This window comes from Acinonyx jubatus, chromosome F2, assembly GCF_027475565.1.
Source record: "Acinonyx jubatus isolate Ajub_Pintada_27869175 chromosome F2, VMU_Ajub_asm_v1.0, whole genome shotgun sequence".
In the NCBI taxonomy this organism is placed as follows: domain Eukaryota; kingdom Metazoa; phylum Chordata; class Mammalia; order Carnivora; family Felidae; genus Acinonyx; species Acinonyx jubatus.
This window is the reverse complement of record NC_069394.1, coordinates 80,623,059-80,643,012: the sequence shown is the minus strand read 5'-3', so window position 1 is coordinate 80,643,012 and position 19,954 is coordinate 80,623,059. Positions and strand designations below refer to the sequence as shown.

The following is a 19,954-nucleotide window of genomic DNA, read 5'->3' as shown; positions in this document are numbered from 1 at the left end:
CAGGAGTCTGTTAAAGCGCGTGCTCTGGAGGCAGCAACCCGCGCAGCCCGTGCCACGTGTCGGAACGTCTGTGCCGATGCTTAAGAAAGGTAAATTTTGGTGAGGGAAAGCGGAGGGGCCCCCCCAGATGGGCTGCAGCCCCAGGAACACAAGGGGCCAGGAGAAGAGAGCGAGGAAAGAATTGCGGTGAGCACTGCCACCTTTCCCTTTTATGAACGATAATCAAACTGACGCCATGAAATGTGTTGAGTTCTTTCATACGTGACCCTGACGGGCAGCTGAACTGAAGGAGAGAATCCGCAGCCGGTGTCTCTCCTGCTACCTGTTACTCCGCCCACTTCCAAGACCTGCCCGTGGGCAGAGGTACAGACACTCGCCTTTGTATCTTGATCTCTTAGCAGACAACCTGACCCACTGTAATACCAATGATGATATGATCGATCTTAATAGGATTAGTGTAGGAACAGCCGCATTGTTGATAGGTTTTCTTGTGCCAAGCATCATGCTAAGTTGTTCTACAAGCATGACCTCATTTTATTATCACAGCCACCCTGGGAATTAGACCTTGTTTTCCCCGGTGTGCAGATGAGGAAACAGAGGTTCCAGGAGGATATGACACTGGCTCAAGGTTGAACAATTACTAATTGATGTAGTTGAGTCTCTACCCAGGTCTACCTGATTCCCTAATTAGGGAATAAGAATTCCAAATAGATGCATAGTTCTGCCCTGCAAATATGTTTTCTGTTCTCTTTGAGTAACTTCCTTTCTCAGTGTTTTCTCTCAGTGTAAAGCTTTATCACAAAACTGTTCGTGACTCTCTTTCCCTTGAAGGCCGACTTTTGATACAAAGAATGAGACACAGTCCAGAATGCCGATTCTCCAGAATCACCTGACTGAGGGAAGATACCAGACAGAAGCTGAGGGTCTCTTTCCACGCTTAAGTTCACCAGTGAGGCCAAAGGGGTGACCTCCAGAGGGGATTGTGACTTTTCTGCTACATTCCACGACGTCCACCACTCCCTGATCCCTCCTTCAGGAAACTCCCGCCTCCCTCGGGTTTCAGACTCCCACAGAATGCCTCACAGCTTGGCCTTGGAGTCAGAGTGACTCCGTCTGCACTCCACCATCTCTTACCACTGGCCTGCTGGGAAACTTTCCCACCCTGAGCCTCAGTCTCCCCACTGCGGTGTGGGGAATCAGCAGGACCAGCACAGGTTTGCTGCAAGGATCGCATGAAGCGATGCTTCTGAAGGGTCTGGTGCACACACTGAAGCATCGTGCGTCCCTTGCCCCTTCCCCGAACCTGGAGACGATATGAGCCAGGGCCACTCATCAAATGAGAAACAAGGCACTTTTTAGTCGGAGCCGGATCCTTAACTTCTCCTGCTACAGAGGCCCATTGGGGTCCCCCTTAGTTTCTCACCCTTATTCCGAGGAAGCAGGGCCCCCCATTGGTATTGAAGATGAGGGACAGGGCTTGCCTTGTGATGCCTGCCACCTCACCTGCAATATCCTGAGAGGGAGCATCTCCTTCAAGTTTATGGCCAGGTTCCAGACTGGACACTGAGCATCATCTGTATTTCTATCTTTCCAACTAGAACTTCTGGTCGGCCCAACTGGGGTGGAGGAGGAGGCCTCTTACATATTTCCAATGACATAAAGTTGACATTCAATAAAAGTTAGCTGGACACGTGAATTATCATGTAATCACTCTTTGGTTCTGGGGAACCATATGAAAGCAAGAGACGTCGGAAGACTTCTAGCCATTGTATTAGTTCTCCTGGGCAAGGATCAGCAAGCTTTTCCTCTGAAGGGCCACATACTAAATATTTAGGCTTTGCCAGCTATGCTCCCTCCGTTACAATTACTCAACTCTGCCATTGTGGTGTAAAAGCAGCTGTAGACACACATAAATGCGTGAACATGGCTGTGTTCCAGTAAAACTTAATTACAAAACGGGTGCCGGGCCAGATTTGGTGCAGACGCTGTCGTTTCCTGCTCCTGCTTTAAGGGGGGGGGCACGGATCTCGTGGTTTAAATTCAGTGCCATAAGCAAATTTTCATACTTGGTGTTTCTCAAACATAAAGCCCTCAAGTGACTATGCTTACCCTGGTGGCAGGCTCAGGATGTCATTCATTCATTCATTCATTCATTCATTCCATGATATTGGACCCAACGATGGTGAAACATTGTCCTAAGTGTGAAAAAAGAATGCTCCCAGACATATAGTTTTATTAAAAAAAAAATCTGCCCTGAGATACTCACCTCCAGAAGTATGCTGCTTATTATTTCACTTCAGTTGTTACCTGTGGCTTTCTGGAGGTTTCTTGAATGCCTTTTATGCTGTACCTGCCTCTGCAGCATAATCTATATCTTATGTCAGTTTGGCATGGCCTGAATGATTGCTCTCATTGCAACTTTTGGAACATTCCAGTGGCTTTCTTGGGCAAAGCCCCTATGGGATTGGTGCTAGGTCCGGGAATGGGACCTTGTACCCTTTCACCGCCTCTTTGGGCTGACCTTCCAGTCTTGGCTCCTGGAAGGAAGCTGGGCACTAAGAGGTTTGGTGTATTCCTGATGTCTTTTCTGAAAAAGCAGAGTGTGTGTGTGTGTGTGTGTGTAATTTTTTTTAATTGTGACTAAAATTTTAGGAGAAAAGTAGTAAAAATAACAATTTAAGTCATGAGGTGTATACCATTGTTCTATGTTTAGACAAGAATATAATTTAAATGGACACAGATATTTAATTTTTAATAATTTAATTCAATAATTTCAGTAATTAAATAATTTAATCAAATATTAAAATCAATATTTTAATATTAATTTAATATTGATATTAATAATTAAACGATTTAAATATTTAAATGTAAATATTTTTAAATTCGTAATGATACTGGCATAATGGTGTCTGAAATTGTTTTGACTACTACCGTTTTGGTAAATTGTCTTCTGGGAACTATGACCAAATAAATTTCTTTTTTTGTTTTAATTTTTTTAACGTTTATTTATTTTTGAGACACACACACACACACACACACACACACACACACACACAGAGTGCGAGCGGGGAAAGGGCAGAGAGAGAGGGAGACACAGAATCTGAAGCAGGCTCCAGGCTCTGAGCTGACAGCACAGAGCCTGATGTGGGGCTGGAACTCACAAACCATGAGATCATCACCCGAGCCGAAGTTGGATGCTTAACCAACTGAGCCATCCGGGCTCCCCGAAATTTATTCCATAATCAGAATTTATTTGCTTATTTCTATAAAAACAAAATATCCCTTACTGTTTCCTTAGGAAAAACATTTGGGCAAGTAGATCTCCTTCAAATTGGCTAGAATTTTCATACACACGAGAAAAGCCAATGAAGACACTGAGCCATTGGTGTGCTGGTAAATGTTTAGCAACCATCTATCCAGAAAGAAAAAAAACAATGTGTGCATCTCTACACACATAGCTTTATCATGAATAATCCTGACATGAAAATAATTTGCATACAGTTTACCAACACTAATAAAATACACATGATTCTTTATCATATACTCCATTTGATTCTCAAAGAGTGCTTTTGTTGACTTGCTGAAATCTTAGGTCTGTAGCCAACCCAGCATTGCCGCAGATGTACAAACGTGGTTCTGACCTGACCGTGGGGTGATTTACTTGCCTGATGAAGCCAGAAAGTGAAGAGAAAGTGAAATAACGAAGATGGATGTTTTGGCTTCACGGGTTCTTCATGGTGTGAGTGACTTCTTCACTAACTTGGATCGCCAGTTTTGAAAACTGAAGGAGGATCCTCTCAATTTCTGGTGCTGCCTTCGAGGGTAACAGCTAAAGGCACAACACACGTTCAGGTTTCATCTGCAGCATGAACGTTTTCTTCAACCTTGTCATGAGCCTCGGCAGACGACGAAACACTAAATCAGACCCCAGCTGGTGACATCTGCTGGTTTCTGTGGTGTAAAGACCCTCACCGATGACACGTGACTAAGCACGGACTTAGCTCTGCATCGGGCAGAACTTCCGCCCCACTGATGTCGTGGGGGACAAACCCCTCAAGAGCACAGGACACAGCGAAACAGAGTCAAATGCTCGGGAAGTGATGATGTTTCAGCTCTTATTACCTTGCATTTAATATAGTAAGATATAGGTTTATATACTTGAATATTAAATCACGGTAAAATCGAAAAGCCAAAAAGCTTCCTGAAACTTTAACAGGTGTCTCTTATGTGCCACGATGAGCTGAAACCACCAATCACCCAGTTGAGTTTGGCGAACGGCTCAATCGTTAGCATTAAACGTACCTATAGCTTGAGAAGAGCCTTGTAAGAAGTTGTACTATCTTATTTGCAGAACATTTAACGTTGGTTCCTAACAGGATCAGTTGCTGGCATCTCTTTCATGGAATTAGCTGTGAAGCACGTAATATATGTGGCAACTTTTATTGAAACATATCAGAATAGATATACATATTGCAGTAGTGAGCCAATTAATTGACCTAATTGCTAACACTAGACGTTGTGGGTTGCCTATTGACAGTGAACATGGAACTTCGTAAAATGCAGACTGTAAATTCCATGGGTGTGGGGACTGGGCCCTTCTAAATTCTTATAAAATAACATGGGTTATTCTTGGTAATTTGCATCTAATTATTATAGTCTATCATTATGATAATGTGTCATCCATATTTAAACCACTTAACACAGGTAAAACCATTCGTGAGGTTTATAAAGTAGAACTTGGGACCCAAGCAGTGATGATTGAGTAAAGATAGATATGAAGGAGGACAAGGCAGGATATGTGATCTTAGCGTGAAAACTTTGGGTCTCTGGGTTACTTTTAAAATGTGGGAGGATTCTCTAATTATTCAAGTGGCATTAATGTGAAATTAATTGACTTCTTTCAATATGCACTTCTTTCTGTTCTGCTTCCTGCTAAGACACCTGCTACTTCATAGTGAACTGGAATGGTCGTGGGTCCTGTGTGTGAAAGCCCCAGTGTGTGGGGCTGCTGCTTTGCACACATGTGTGACTCTCCAGAAGGCAGGAAGGAAAGAATGAATGAATAAATAGTGTGCGAAGCAGAGTATCGCTGCTTGGGAAGTGATGGCTATTGCTGGAGGACAGAGACATCCTTACAAACCTGGCCAGGCCAGGCGTGGGGGCCAGGAGAGCCATCAGCACACCGGGCAGCAACCCTCTGGCTTGTGGCTGGACCGGGGACCTGGAGGTAACACCTCTCTGTGACCTGGCCACCTCTGTCATCTGTGCAAGTGTCCTTCACCATCAGCTTTAAATGTTTAGCTCACTTTTCTTACTAAGGATGCGTGATTTTCTCCCTAACTGAACTCACATTTTCCCCTGGGTGATCTGCTTATATGTATAAAATTGGATAGAACCTTTGCCAGCAGGGTGGAATGCACTCCTTGGGTTTCCTCTGGGCTGGCTGGCCCGTCAGGAAGAGCTGACATCCCAGTAATTGGGCCACGAACAGCATTTCCTTTGAACCCGACCCGAGCAGGAACAACAGCTCTGTAGCGAGGTGCTGTCACTCATACTTTATGATCCCTCTCCTCAAAGACACAGGTAGACAATATGTACAATAAACACAATTAATGAATTCACAGGGAGGCCGGGCCCATCCCTCCTTGGCATTGTTAAACCCGCAGCTTCAATCACTGTGAAAAGCTTGATCGCTCAGTTCCCATGCTACGCGCAGGCTTCCCAGATTTGCTCTACCGTAGGGCATCTTGCGCTGGCCTCTAATTGGTCTGCATGCACAGAGGATGCATATTCCGCGTATTGAACTAGGAGGTGCGACTTGGAACCTGTTGCAGGAAAAGGTCCAAGGACAGGACAAGTGCCCCCCCCCCGAAAACGATCCTGCTCGTGACCCCCAGAAAATGACCCTGATCGCTCCCCTACCCACCAGTCTGAAACAAAACACACAGCCCAAACTACGTAAGCTCACACCAACATCTGCACTGGGGGTGCACGCAAGGTCACCACCACCTTGCAGTGTCCATTTCACGTGCGGTTGCCACGTTTCAACAAATTTTATTCCACGACTGTGGTTTTTAGGTGGGGCTAATGAGAAGAAAGTCGGATCACTTAATCTCAGGTTCGACAAAGAATGAACTAAGCCTTCCTATGGAAGATAATATAAACACGTAGAAATGGTGTCCTAGGGAACCAAACTCTATCAGAGAAAATGCTTCTAAGAAGTTATATACTAATAATATTAATTACAATGTAAATAATAGGTAACACTGTCCTCAGTACGTACCATATTGATATCAATTCCTTATTTTCTCCTCAAAACAACCCTCAGACATCAATAGCAGCTTCTTCTTCCCCAGGTCGGAGAGACCTGAAGGTGGGACGGACGCCTGCTGTGTTCCAGCCCTGCACGGTAGATGGGGTCTTGGAGACATGGCACCTGATGGCTTTGGGCACCTTCTACTTATACCAGAGCATCAGGTCCTGTGCACCTCACAAGTGGGGCAGGAGGAAAGGGGCTTCCAGACGGAGAGAGCAGTGAGAGCAAAGCCTTCAAGTTCTGCAAGGCAGGAGAGGGCATGCCAGGAGCTGTCCCTCCATTTGCTTGGGGTGTGTGTGTGTGTGTGTGTGTGTGTGTGTGTGTGATAAAAACAGATAACACGACTTCTACCCTCTTAGCGAATTTTTAAGTGCAGGGTACAGGAGCGTCAACTGTAAGCACGATGTGATACGGCAGGTCTTTGCAATGTATGCGTCTTGCAAACTGAAACTTTATGCCGTCTGAACAACAATGCCCCACTGCCCTCTCTCCAGTCCCTGCCAGCCGCCATTCTACTTTCTGTGAGTTTGACTGCTTCAGGCATCTCATAGAAGGGGACTCATGCGGCATTTATCCTTCAGTAACCGGCTTATGTCACTTAGCGTCCTCCAGGTTCATCCATGTTGTCCCGTATGGCAAGATCTCCTCGCTTCTTTAAGGCGGACTGATATTCCACATGCCCCACAGCTGCTCTGTTGATAGATACCAGGTCGTTCCACAGTTAGGAACAGAGTTCCCGTATGATCCAGAAATGCCCCTTTTGGGTACTTATACAAAAGAAGTGATATTAGGATCTCGAAGAGAAGTTCACATCCCATGTTCATTGCAGCACGCGCACACACTTTCGCAGGTGTATTTTGGGATGGGAGGAGATCAGACTCTCCGATGTCTTGCCAAGGGCTCAGCCGCCAGAGCTGTCACAAAGAGCTTGGAGTGTGTGTCCTGTTGCAGCATCAGGCCGGAGCATTGACACACGGAAGGATGTTTGAAAGCCGGGGGGACTTTGCCAAGGCTTTAGAGCTGGGGTTTTAGGCAAGGATTATCTGGTAGCCTATACGAAGGCACCCCAGGTGTCTGGGCCTCACCACGGGGCCAGGAGCCCCGCGGGACAGTGTCAGGAGCCACAGTAGCCACAGGAGGTCTACTCGCACTCCTGGCGAGGGCCCCCTGCCTCGATGCGCCTGCATCATAAAACCAACGGGTAGGAAAGTGACGCGTCAACACTCTCTGTGGGACTCTCTCTTCCCCCAAAGAGGTAGATGGCCTGGCTGCATTCTGCGGAAGGATAAAGTACAGAAGCAAAATGTGTCCCTGAGCTAACCTGCTCTCAGGATCCCTTCTTCTGTTGTTCTTTTTCATTCCCTCAGCACCCCGACTGTCATGGCGATGAGACATCTGTCCCCTCCAAACAAGAGGAGTGACCCACCCGGCGTGTGAACGTTGCTCGGACTTTGGGTTCCTCCCTCAAGCACTTCTTCCTAAGTTCTTGAATGTACGAACCACCAGTGCTTAGACTGAGACCTAGGACTGGCCTTACACGGGTACGACTTGGGTACAGACGTCCCTCGGGCTCACAAGGGGGGCAGAGAAACCTTCAGGCTGCGGTCCCTCACGAGCAGAAGCCACCTCTGTGGGAAGTCATCCTGAGGAGAAAACGGCTCAGGCCTGCTCTGAAAACTAGACGGCCTAAAGCGGAGTCTGGGCCCGCAGTGCCGGGCCCGTGGAGGGGCTGGCGGGGGGGGGGGGGGGGGGGCGGTATTCCAGGCCACCGCAGGGGCTCACACCAGCGTCAGCTTCACCAGAAAGTGAGTTTCCTCTGTGACCTCCGTTCGGACCTCAGGCCCCACGGCCAGCAGGGCTGGGAAGAACGGAATAGTACACAAACAAGGCACGCCACTGTAAACTGCAAAGGGCTCCCTTGAGAGAGCTCTGTAAGTGCGAGGAGATCTCTGCTCCCTGCCTGGCTGGGAGCCCCCAGGGGCTTGCACCTGGGTCAGACCCCCCACCATAGCCCCTGTGGCCCCGGGGCGGTGCCGGCCGGGGACCGGGGGTCCACAGAGCGTGGGGATCCAGGCCGCGCCTCGTGGCCAGCACCGGGAGAGGGTGCTGGTGCTTGGGATGGGCCGCAGCAGGCAGGGGTCCCGGCGGTGGTGGTGGGGGCCGGGTGTGGGCAGCCGTTGCATCCTGGCTCCTCCACGGAGCCGTGTGTCTGGGTCTGTGATTACTGGAGGCAACCGGCTGCAGGCCTGGACCCGCCTGTGTGCTTAGCTGCTCTGAATGTGCACGGGCCCTTCTCTGGCGCAGAGCTCCCCAGGGGCAGGTGAGCAGGTGCGTGGGCCTGGCAAATGTGCCTCTTCATGACCCCCCCCCCCCCCCCCGGGGCCCGAGGTGCGTCCGGCTGCTCTGACTCCATTGGGAAACTCACGGAACAGAAAGTGTTTGCCACTGGAACACGACCGAAGGTATAGAAGATGAGATGAAAACCGAGTCTCGGATCCCCCATATTTCTCTGTTGCTGAGAGACTATCCTCGGGTTTATTTACGATCTGAGTACCTCATAAGAAAAGCAATATGATATTGAAACAAATAATGTGTTAATGTCCTATAAAAACAAACCTATGCAATACAACTTATGAGAAATGTGATTCCACACAAATATCTTTGCACTAAGAAGCCATATTTATTTACCTTTGGCATTCCTGTATAATCCGAAACCTAAGTGGCTCGCGGCAGATGCTCAGAGGCCTTGGCTGGTTTGAATCGGGTGCTCTGACCCCGGAATCCTGTAGGAACCAGGTGTCCTTTATCAGCAGTGGTAGGCCACATGGCCCATGACAGTCTGAGACTACAACATTGGATCCCATATTACCCCTTTTTTCCACCTGTACTTTTTAATGCCACATTTAGGTCACTCGAGCTCCCTAATGACGTCCTAACCAAGGGGCACGTGGATATAATCTATTTCCATATAATCGCTTTCCTTTAATCGTATTTATGTTATTTGGTGCATTTACTACACTGGGAAGAAAGCTTATAGGCCTTACAGAAGCCACGCACAAGGAGGTTAAGGGTGCACTCCAGGACTGACGGGAAGTCCCACATCCCTCGGCTCACTGCCACCCCTCAGCCTTTGCCTCCTCCCCAGCCCGGGAGTCTCCAGGCCTGACACCCGGTCCCACAAAGGAGGACACACTCCCCTGCTTCAACCCACCCTCAGACCGGCGGCTTCCTCCAAGGCCTGACAGTGGACAATGATCCTCTCTGTCATAGGGGTCCTGGGCGCCACACAGGAGTGTGGGCTGGCCTCTGGTCCTCAGGAGCAGTTGTAGGATTAGCTGGGTCGTGGCTCCCGGAGGACGAGCGCTGTAGCCTTCGCGGGTAGTGCCCGTCAGGCCCACCCACCGAGCCCGGGGGAGCCGTGTTGGGGGCCACAGCGTCTTTTTTGGTCTCTTCATTGAAGTCTGAGAAAGTCTGCTGCTGGCCTTGCCCATGGCTGTAGCGACTCCTGTGGGAGGTACATCTGCCCTGGCTTTGCTTGTGTGGAAAGCGAAGAGGCAAAACGTGGAACATGGTATTTGCTCAGAAGAGACATGCCGGGGAAATCACACGTTGATTGTAGGGCAGCAGTGGAGATTTGAGCTTTTCTTTGCACACAAGGCATCAACCCCCCTGGAGACAGCAGTGTCTTCTGTGCTGTTTGTTGGCCGAATTACCCTGGACCCATTACTTGGTGCCAGTTTCCTTGTCTGTAAAATGGGGTAGTAACAGAATCTTCCGCTATGTTTTCCTCAGTCCTAGATCTGTGAGCTAGCTATGAGTCCGGGCCCCATCTGGGCCACACTCTCCTGTCTACAGGATGGGCCCGTGATCTATCTGGACCCCACTGTCTCCACCTATCCCCCAACCCCAGGGTTAACTAACTAGGACTTAAATGAAAAATTTGAAAATAAAATAAAATTAAATTAGATATAAAAACATACAAATGTCGGTGCTATTTCAAGACCCTTTTCAGATGTATCACATTTCTCCCATTAGTGAAGGGCCACGACTGACTTTCCTTTGCTTCAGTTGGTACAAAGCCAGCCATGCCAATGGGCTTGTGCTACTTCTCTCTCTCTTTTTTAAATATGAAATTTATTGTCAAATTGGTTTCCAGACAACACCCAGTGCTCCTCCCAACAGGTGCCCTCCTCCATGCCCATCAGCCACTTTCCCCTCCCTCCCACCCCCCATCCACCCTCAGTTTATCTCAGTTTTTAAGAGTCTCTTATGGTTTGCCTCCCTCCCTCTTTGTAACTTCTCATTGTTAGTATTTTGACTGTTTGTTTTTTTATTATGTGTGCTTATTTTTTCAAGTTGATATACTTCCAGACCCTCGTAAGTACATAGGTCTTTCTGAAGTTCACGTTCCTCTTCCTGAGCTGAGAAGCAAGCTCTTTGACTTCATTCCTCCCCACCTAGATTTTCTATTAGTCTCCCCTTGTGAAAAAAAAAAAAACCCACAATGCACTGAAACTGGGAAATCCCTCACCAATAGGAGTTTTCCACCACATGTGGCTGTGGAGGAGGCATCCTGTGGGACCTTAGCACCTTTCACCGGCTCCTTCCACTTCCCACGGGGAAGTCTCCATGTGACGGCAAATCTTGGCTTCGTTGTCTGTGCTACAAGGAACCCAGTGTGGTTCCTTCATTATTACGGCACTATTACCTGCCCCGCCCCCACTTTTGTTTTGTTTGTTTTTAACCGAGAACCCTTTGCACTGCAATTTTTGTGGGCGGTATCCTTTCTATGATTTGGTGGAAGTGAGAAGAAAAGCCAGAGGGAGGTGTGATTCAACACAAGGTGGCAGAACTCTTTGTCAAGAGGAGTACTTCCTCAGAGCCCTCGTCTCCTCTCTCCACGACTCCTGTTTCCAGGCAGTTATTGGAGAGACAGGTGTGTGTGCGTGTGTGTGCGTGTGTGCGTGTGTGCGTGTGTGTGTGTGTGTGTGTGTGTGTGCACGACGGATGCGTAGGAAACAAACTGAGGCCTTGAGGGTCTCCACTTCCGGGAAATCTCCTCGCTATGGTTGAGGCAGAGAAAACAAAATCCCTGATGGTCTCTCAACTTAAAAACCTTTTTTGTTTGTGTGTTTGTTTACAGAAGTTTAAATATTCGGCAGTTTGGTGATGATAGTGATGCAGTCACTTTTTTTTTTTTTTTTTAATTCTTTGAACTTTTTAAAGCCCTTTGTGTTTTCCTAACTGTTACTCACGGGGCCGGGAGAGGAAAAATGCAGGCAGGCTGGTGCCTGCTTCTGAGCACTCAAGTTTGAGCAATAGCGTGCCACACAAACTCGGCTAGTTACATGTATGCTTTTCCCTGGTGGTGGCAGCAAGAAGTTGGATGGGTTTCTGGGCACGTCTTGTTCTCCGGTCAAATGAATGATTTCCTTTCAGCCCCGCAGGTTTGAAATGAGTTCCTGACACAGGCTCTGTGTCCTGTTGGGAGCTGCTTGTCTGTGAAAACAGCCATCGGACACAGGGCTCCAGGCAGCCCAGGTCACTCTGTGCTCACCAGCCTAGATGCCACCTTGTCTACCTGAGGGCTGGGCGGGGGCGGGGGGGGGGACAGGCTGTCACTGCCACATTGACCCCTATCTCCCTCCAGGTGTCTTAAGCCAACTCCGGGCTCTGATGTTTTAGGACATGTGGTGGGATGCTCCTGGCAGGAGTTGCTGCTGCTTTTGAAGTGGCCTTGTGGCCGGTCTTGGTGGGCAAATGGCCAAGAGATGCTATCTTTCTAACATCTGCTGTCCTCTCTGTTGTGTGGGAACTAATGGCTGCGTTTGAATAATTAGGCCCGAGCACACAGCACAACAGAAGCACCCACCACTCCATTAAAACAAACATAATTATCGTGGTGCACGGATTCAAAGCCCCTTTCATCCCTTCAGAACCTGCGGCCTCTGGGAAGGTCTGTGCGCTGGAGTGTTTGCTCGGGTGCCGCGGACGCGGTCCCCTGCGGGGTGAGGACGACTCTCCGGGTGGAGAGCGCATGTCTGGGGGGTTTGGTCTTCGGACCTTCCTCTGTGCTCCATTACACTCTAGTCAGACCTCTGCTTTCGCGTTCATTGTCTCTTGGGCGTCGTTTTTCCTCCTAAGCTGCTGGGGTCCTCTGGGCCGGCACCGAGATCCTGTCCACAGCCATTTATTTCTCTTGCACAGACTTTGGAGCTGAAGTCTGCTGACCTCTCTGCGCCTCAGTTTATTCATCCGTTCATCATCACTTCTGCCCCAGCCACTGCCAGGATGGCTGTAAAGATCAAATGCAGTCATGGATATAAAAGTGATTTGCAAAGTATAAAAATACCACACAGATAATAAAAATCCTACAGCTACCTGGGTTAGGGCACAGATACTATTTAACCAGCCCTGCCAACCATTTGACTCAGGATGTGGCTCTTCAATGAATACTTTTGAGAGATAGGATTTGTGTTCCTGGTGGCCAGGATAACTCTAAAAAATGACAGTCCTATTTATGAGAAACTCTGGTCTTCAGCTTCTTGGGCGCTGTTCCCTTCAGATCAGTGATCAGTGTGTTCTTTTCATTAATCAGCTGATCAACATTTATGGAACACATGTAACATGGAAGGCACCGTGCCAGTTAATGCGAAATACGAATATGCATGCGGGCGGTGGGGAATATAAGGCTCTCCAGTCCCTTGAATCTATCAAACTGTGCCAACTGGTGGTAAATCCAAAATGGCGTCAGGAATTCAAAGGACAGAGACGGGAATTCCTGGACACCGCTCTCTTTTTCAATTTTTGCTATTTGTTGATGAACCTAGGGCTGGAGATGTGTCATGGAAGTAGAATTTGACATGAAGCTTCAAGGACGAACAGCCTCTTTGTCAACAGAGGAGAGATCACTCATAAGATGTACTCATTGATGTATTGATGCCAATCATATTTTGGAATTCTCCCTAAGATAGTCAGCCACCTATTGCTTCCCTACGTGGCTGTACGCTCCACAGTACATGTGATGAGCACTCATTACGACTGTCAATTATAGGAAAACCCAAGGTTAGCCCGAGACAGACAGGAATCCTCAAGGAGCTGGTGGTTGCATTGCATTATGGGTGAAAGGGGAAACGGGAGGTAGAACTCTTCACTTATGTCAGCTCCTGAATGAAGAAGTGTTTTGTTCTCCCATTTGGAATTTTAAGCCCCATAAAGAAGGATTCAAATAGGTTTTGTTTTGTTTTGTTTTGTTTTGTTTTGTTTTGTTTTTAGATCTTAGCAGTACTCCTGGGGTGCTCTAAGTTAGAGGATCCAGACACCCTTCTATCCTCTGCAAATCCTTCGGCTTTATAGACGCTGCCCAGGCTGCGTATAGAATCCTCACATCGGTGAGATATTAACAAGTCATACGCAGACGAATAGGCACATTTTATTCCTGGAGGAGCTCATCTTTTGTAGAGTATAAAGGTACACCAGGAGGAAGTTGTAAGTGGCTGAGTACCTTTGGGGAAATGTCAGCGTTCCATAGAGTTGATGAATTTGGTCTGAGAACACTCTTCACGTATCTGTCACTTTAGTGGAGAATTATCATATGTCAGATGAAGGCACTGAAGTGAATTAGGTCCCTGGCCCAGGTGAAATCAAAGTGGATAAATGAGTTCAATGCTCTGTGATGCCATAAGAGAGGTCTGCACCACGGACCCCGTGCTGGAGGTGGGGTGGGGTGCAGACCTCTTGGCCAAGACCGGGAGGGTTTGCAGTGGAGGTGAAATTGGACGTAAAGGGTAAGTGGAGTTTGTCAGGCAGGACGAGGTGGAAGGAAGGCCATTTCTGAAGCAGGAGTGGAGGTGACAGGACTCCGGTGGGCCAGCTACGTGAGCATCATGGCAACAGTGGCCTGAAGGAACTTGCACAGTCAGCTAGCTGTCTTATGAAAGCCCTCCGGGACGTTCGAGAGTCGGGCAACCTTTCAGAAGCACCAAACTGCTCTCACACGTTCTCTGCATCTTAGAAATTGTCCATTTCTAAAATTCAACAGATGACTGCTAAGAAAGGAAGATTTTCCTCGGCCAGGGCAGCCCTTACCATCTAATCCCTAATCCTGTCGACCTACATTACACACTCCCTTCCTTTGGGAGTTAAGATTTCGTGGCTAGCCATGCACTGAAAACCATGAGATTCGAACCTCTCGGCATTTTCCCTTTACTCAGGGCTTGGAACAGCAGTAGAATCATCATCCTCTGGAAACAATGAGCCCCTCCGTGGAGGGGCTCATCTTAGCCATCACAGAATATGGGACAAGCCAGTTTTTTAAGTTTCACAACGATGTTTGTTCCTTAGCTGATTGCCACAGCTCACTGTGGCCGTATCAGTAGAATAACCTTCATTTCAGTCAGACCAAATTTACTCTGCACTTCGGCTGGAGTCTATTTACTTTCATTCCATTATTTGGAAGATATATTCCACTTAATAAACTTCCATGTGTAGAGTTCCAGGAAGGCCTTGACTCAGGTCTAACTCTTCTCCAGGCAAAGAAATGTTTACCCCTGTAATTTTCCCAGGTACGTGAGTGTCCCTGGGACACTCATGAGGGAATAACTCATCTTATTCCCTAAGGGGCCGTGTTCAATTTTGTTTGCTGGCCGAGTGAACAGGATGCTACTGAGGCCCGGGTGGTGATGAGTAGAATAAAAACACTGCCTCCTGCTCATGATTTCATACAATAAATCAGAGGCCCTCAGGGCTGCTGCGGACCAAGGAATGCTAGTTCAGCCTTCCCTTTGTACTGTTGAGTACAACAGTACTCAAATAGTGTACATCAGCCTCCTCAAAAGACAACGCTACCTTGAGGACACAAACTCTTTTGAGATCCGATATAAAAAAATTGATTTTCCCATAGCACCTGTCTTGGGATTCAGTCATTCAACAGATATTTATTGAGTGCCTACTATGCGTGGCGTCAGTGAAGACAACCTTAGCACTGGCAAGGTCTACACGTTCCTGCATTTACATGCTGGTAGAAGGAAAAACCCAAGAAAGAAGTAAATAGAAAAAAAGAATATAGCAGAGAGTGACAGCAGGCTGACTTGAGGCCTCGGCTAGAGACCGAACCATGTGGAGGCCAGGCTGGGCCTCCCCTCTGAGGGCTGAAGTCGTAAGCCTGAGCTTCCCTTTCATAGTACTGAGGTGGTTTAAGAGAGTAAATGGTGATGATGATGCTATTGAACTTCACCTTTACCTTCTAAAGTTTAGGTGGCTTAGCTTCGGGCAATGTTTCCCATTTTTTCATAAAATTACAGACAGCAGTATTAACACTGTCTAAAGATCAAAGCCTTTTGGAGAAGCACAGGGCCGAATGAAGCTGTGTGTTAGGGGCAGGGGTCCCAGTGTAAGTTTTCAATGTCATGTAGACATCAGAACAGAGGAGAGCCCTCCTAGAGAGGTTGAGGTCCTGCGCCCTGGCAGTGGCCATAACACCGTGTTGGCTCCCTGGATGTGCAGAGAGGCTCCCGGTGGCAATCAGAAGTTCTAGGCCTCTCGAGCACTGAGTTCTGGGGGGGCTGCGGGAGTCACGGAGCCCAAGGATGGCTGAGGGGGGAAGGAAAGAGATGCCCCGTGTGGAGGACAGGAGGGCAGGGCTGAGTGGGAGCCGGCAAACCCCGGCTCCACCGCAGGCTCTGGGGAAAGGGGAGCCCTCCCAGGGCCACCGGGGCTGTGCAGGGCGGGTGGGCGAGTCCCCCCCGCCCCACGGACACTGTCCTGCCGGGTCTCTGCCCTCTGCGACTGCACCTCACTTTGGAGCAGCCCGCGTGTGTCATCAAAGCCGCCAGAGCTGGAAACTCCACCAAACCCCTCCCACCGCAAACCATAATCTTGCAGGCAGACAATGAAGATAGGACAGCTATTCAGAAAAACGCGTGGCTTTGGAGGCTCAGGACATGTCCCAACTGCACCTGCAGGTTTTCCTTTCCCGGGGCCGCCGGGCCCTGGCTGTGCTGCACCTGCCGCGGGCCAGCTCCCTGCCTCTCAGTCACATACCTTGTGCTGGGCGTGCAGGCCCCGGCCTGCTCCGCATCCTGCTCTGCCCTGACGACAACACCTCCAGTCCTCGGACTTCCCGACACGCTCCGCGAGGGAGGCCGTGCCTCTGCTCTCCGACTTGGGATCTTCTGTAATAACGTGAAAAAAGAGAGAGGAGCACCACTCTCTTGGCCCCCTCCTTGCCATAGTCCACGGTGGGCCCTCACTTGTCTTTGTCCGATCCATTGCTTGTCGGTTCCTGTCCTTATGATGGTTTTCCACGAAGCAAACCGATCTGATATACATCGGTTTAAGCTGTGGGTGATCTTGGAAGAGAGATAACCCCAGTCGGGGAAACAGGAACTTGGGAGGGCTCGCAGGTTCTCTTGGGGAAGGGGCTGGTTGTGCTTTGCTGTCGGAATGCATCGATCAGCTCTTTGTGAAACCAAACGCCATCTGCTACCCTACCTGTTTTGAAAATTTCAGGAATTTGTTGCAAACTCTAAGAGAAATCTACAGGAATGGGATTGTTCGGAAAGACGGGGTGGGAGACACCAAGAAAGAACCGGCCATGTCAAACTCTTCAGCCGAGTGCATGCACGAGGGAGGGACGGTGGGCTGTTCCACTAAGTCACAGATGGCCCCACTCCTCTGAGCTCTGTGAACTACCTGTCTGACTCACTAGTGAGGATTTGCCTGGGTGGCTTTTAGTAATACCGCTTCTGTGATGTGTTACTTAGCACTAGAACAGTGTGAAGATTTTGCTACTAACGGTTAAGCACATGCCATAACTTTCCTGGCCCAGGTAGTGATGAAAGTAATGAAAATATTCTCTAATGACAGGAGTTTAAAGTCTTGTTATGTGCTTCAGTGGATTTTTTTTTTTCTTACTTAGACATTTGTGTTTCCTTCGAACTCCTATTTTGTGTAGGGCTGGGACGACACTGCAGCCATGCGTGACTGGCAGGTGGGGACAGTCCTGGACGATGGTGGCACAGAGCTGGAGGCTGTGAAGTGAGTGTCAGGCAAACGGGAGAGAGGAAACCAGGTTTTACCCATTTGTTCAAACGTCCCTCCTCCTGACACCCCCTCAAGCAGGAAACACTGTGTGTGCTGGGGGGGACGGGGGCTGGGCCACATAATAGGAGCAGTGTAGGCTGAACAGGCAAGAGGAGGTAAAAACAAACAAGATGATGTGTGTCTTAGGGGGAGGAATATTTTCTTGAGGGATTAAATCATGGCGTGAGTACATAGCAAGCCACAAATTACTGAGGATGAGGCCCGTGCTGTTCAACACGCCAAAGGATGCTGGCGATTGCAGGGAGGCTGTGACAGAGCAGGGGCCTTTCTGGGACATCCTCAGCAGCCCCTGTGTTGCTCCTGACCTTCTGAGTGAGGGTCCGTGTATGTGCACGAAAGGCAAGAGGGAACGCCGGGTCCATTGGATGTACACATTGAGGTAAAATCTTTTCAACGCTGGGTCTACTGGGAGGCCTTCAAAATCGTATCAGCTCCATTCCTTCCCGTCTATGAGCCCGTGATCGTTTCAGCTATCCGGACTGCTGTCCTTAGGCTGGCTTCGAACATTCCTGCAACAGAAAACACATATGCTATTGTTGGACTGGTGATCTACCAAGACGTTCTTCTTCACATCTTACCGAATCATTTCTGGCTGCAAGAAAGACCATTGCCCCCCCCCCCCCCCCGCCGCCTTTTTTTTTAACTTTTTTGGCTACGAGCAAAATCAGACTGGCATTTGGATGAAATCAACTGCCCAGTTTTGTTGTTCGTTTAGGACTCGTGCAGTGAAACCGAACCTTGGTTTTCATTTCTGTAGGTCAGATAAGTGATTTCTTTTGCAATGTGTGATGTTTGCAAAGCCTTTACCGGTCCTGAGGGTCATGCTTGGTTCATCTCCAGAGCCGAGCTTCTCAGTCATGCCTAGTCTTCTCTGCAGGATCTAGGGAAAGGAGGGTTCCTACTCAGCCGGGCTGGTGGGGCCCGAGACCCTGCATTCTAGCTCCCCGAGAGCTATTGCCCCTCTACGGGCAGCAGAGTACAGATGCTCTGCGGCCAAATGGGTCCTCGGTATGTCCAGATCCGCCTTCTAGAGAGAAGGGGGCACCCTGAGGTGAACACGCACTTGCACCTGTGCTGAAGCACGGGCCCGAACAGGGAGACTCCATCCTGCGGTCGAGGGGCGCGCTCTGTGCCCTCCCATCCCTGTGCTCACCTCCAGCACCCTGTGTCCTTCCTGCTGTGACCAGGGGATAGGGTGACCTGAAAACAGGTCATTCATTCCCAGGAGCTCTTTGTCATCCTACCCGCCCCCGGTTTATCGAGCTGGGCCATGTGTCACGAGCGTGGGATGCACGGGGACACTACTGTGAGCAAGGCGGCCACTTTCTGCTCCCTACACAGCCTCAAGTCTGGTCTGTTTATTATTCCTGGAGCCTGCACTGAGTTAGTTCCCCCTCGTGTCCGTCAGAAGTGGCTTTTCCTAGAGAAGGTAAAACACGGCTCTGTTTTCCTATACCACACACCTGGCAATCCCTAGATAAGGCTGAGGCTCATGCCATTCTTTCCTTTTCCTTTCGTTTACCTTTCTCCCTCTTGCCTCCCCTTGTCTTCTCTTCACTTCACTTATCTCCTTCCCTCTTCCCCTCACGTGCACCTGGCTTGGCATCGGCCACGGACAGCCAGCTGTCCATGCTTCTGTATGGGCTCCTGTTGTAGCCCCAGATTGGCACTCTTTTGTTAACCGTTTATATTTTTTCAAGGATACGGGTTTCTTCTAAGCAGCAGGATTCAAGGAACCCACTTGCGTAACCATATAGAGTTGTGTGGCCTGGCTGACTTGGGTTTTCCTTCCCCGTCCTCTCGGCACTGGGCATGGGGCACGAGGCAGCTAGCTGCACGCCCGTGTCCGCCGAGGCTGGAGCCCAGAAGGGCACTGCTTTTGTGGATGGGCCTCAGGGAGACGGTGACCAGGACAGATTTTGGTCTGAAGGTTGTGGTCAAAGTCCCGGAGGCGTATCTGTTGCTGTGATCCCAAGACTGTGTCCAGCTCGCCTTTATTTTCTGAGCCCCATGTGGGGTTTATTTCCACATCATCTTCCATGAAATCACCAGAAATGGTTAACAAGGGGAGAGACCGGCAGGAAGAGAAAAGCACACGATAATCTGGAGACATTCAAGTCAGTGCAAAGACAGGCGGAGCTGGGCAGCGGAGACCTGAGAGACTCAGAGGGAAGAAAGCCTCACTGTGCGGACAGGTGAGTTCAGGTGTGTGCGGATGAGCACGTTCGTGGGCGCGCACACACACGCACACACCACATGCAACGGCAGCTTAAATTTGGGCCAGGTAAGAAAGCACACTGAAGCTCCCATAGTAATGGATTGTGGTTTCGTGGTTAATAATAGATGTGAAAAAGGATTCCTGGGGCGCCTGGGTGGCTCAGTTAGTTAAGTGTCTGACTTCAGCTCAGGTCATGATCTCGCAGTCCGTGGGTTCGAGCCCCGCGTCGGGTTCTGTGCTGACAGCCTGGAGCTTGGAGCCTGCTTCGGATTCTGTGTCTCCCTCTCTCTCTGCCCCTCCCCCACTAGTGCTCTGTC

The 19,954-nt window shown here is 49.2% G+C and overlaps 1 protein-coding gene across 1 annotated transcript in view; it reads right to left on the bottom strand.

The window, feature by feature from the left end:
• Positions 1–17,519: 17,519 nt before the first annotated feature.
• Positions 17,520–19,954, bottom strand: part of CLXN (calaxin) — a 23,313-nt gene continuing 20,878 nt past the window's right edge. Inside the window, exons 9-10 of the transcript XR_008292633.1 lie at positions 18,157–18,299; positions 17,520–17,928 (exon numbers count right to left, since the gene is read on the bottom strand). The gene's annotated coding sequence lies outside the window, so the exon portion shown is untranslated. The remainder of the gene's footprint in view (positions 17,929–18,156; positions 18,300–19,954) is intronic.